This window comes from Felis catus, chromosome B1 (genome assembly GCF_018350175.1).
Source record: "Felis catus isolate Fca126 chromosome B1, F.catus_Fca126_mat1.0, whole genome shotgun sequence".
NCBI lineage: Eukaryota > Metazoa > Chordata > Mammalia > Carnivora > Felidae > Felis > Felis catus.
The window spans coordinates 79,482,598-79,484,235 of NC_058371.1; positions in this window are offsets into that span (position 1 = coordinate 79,482,598).

The window sequence follows — 1,638 nt, forward strand, 5'->3', positions numbered from 1 at the left end:
CTGCTTGAGATGCTCTCTTTCCCTCTCACCCTCTGTCTCTACCCCTCCCCCATTCATACTGTCTCTCTCTCTCTCAAAATAAATAAACTCAATTTTTTTATTTAGAATTTATGAAGAAAACTGGGCCCAAAGATGGCAATTTAACATGTCAGCCACAGCAGTGTTTATATATTACTCTGTGATATGTGACTTGTCACTTAGATCAAATTACTATTCTTCTAAATGAATTGTTTTCACTTATTCCAGGATTTCTTGTGGCATTACATAAAGTAAAACGTTAACGTGTGGGCTTCACTAATAGGAAAAAAATGCAAATAGTTAAATGAAGCCAATTTTGTATCAGGGAGGGTACAGACGAAGATGTAGAGACCACATACCCAGTTCTTCTCTCTTTCAGATAACAAGGAAGGAATGTATGTGTCCCCCTCCACCGTGTTACCAGTTCTAACAAAGTTCTTACAAGTGGCATGTGCCATTTCCAGGCTGAAGCATTTGATTGGTGGTTCAAGGCTCTACAGCACTTCCTTGCCCTGCCTTGGTAACCTTGAAGGCCTCAAACTCTGAAGCCATGACATGATTGGGTCTCCCTTAGCCTGAGCCTCTGAAAGACTGAGAAGCAAGTACACTCACTGGCCGGTGTAGACTATGTAACTTGAGTGAGAACTGAATCTGTTAGCCACAGGATTTGGGGGTTATGTGTTACCATGGTACAGCCTGTCCTATTCTGACTAATACAGAAGAATTCTAAGATATTAGGAAGGGGGAAGAGTATTGCTGATGGGATTTAGTAACATAAAGCAAGAGAATGGTAATATACTTTTTAATGCTTATTTTTGAGAGAGAGAGAGAGAGAGAGAGAGAGAGAGAGAGAGAGAGAGAGAGAGAGAGAGAGAATATGAGCAGGGGAGGGGCAGATAGAGACAGAGAGAGGGGAGAGAGAGATGCAGAATCCGAAGCAGCTCCAGGCTCTGAGCTGTCAGCACAGAGCCCAATGCAGGGCTCAAACTCACAAACAGATCATGACCTGAACTCAAGTCAGAAGCTTAACTGACTGAGCCCACCCATGCACCCTGGTAATATATTTTAATATATATATTTTAAGTTTTTGTTTAACAGGTTTGGTATCTGTTTGGGATGATGAAAAGTTCTGGAAATAGTGGTGATGGTTGCATGTTACTAATATATTTAATGCTCCTGAATTGTGTACTTAAAAGTGGTTAAGGGGCGCCTGGGTGGCGCAGTCGGTTAAGCGTCCGACTTCAGCCAGGTCACAATCTCGCGGTCCGTGAGTTCGAGCCCTGCGTCGGGCTCTGGGCTGATGGCTCAGAGCCTGGAGCCTGTTTCCGATTCTGTGTCTCCCTCTCTCTCTGCCCCTCCCCCGTTCATGCTCTGTCTCTCTCTGTCCCAAAAATAAACGTTGAAAAAAAAATTTTTTTTTAATAAAAAAAAAAAAGTGGTTAAAATGGTAGGGGTGTTCGGGGGTTCAGTCAGTTAAACCTCCAACTCTTGATTCAGTTCAGGTCATAATCTCACGGTTTGTGGATTCAAGCCCCATGTTGGGGTCTGCACTGACAGCACAGAGCCTGCTTGGGATATCCCTCTCTCCCTCTCTTTCTGCCCCTTCCCACCCCCCTAAAA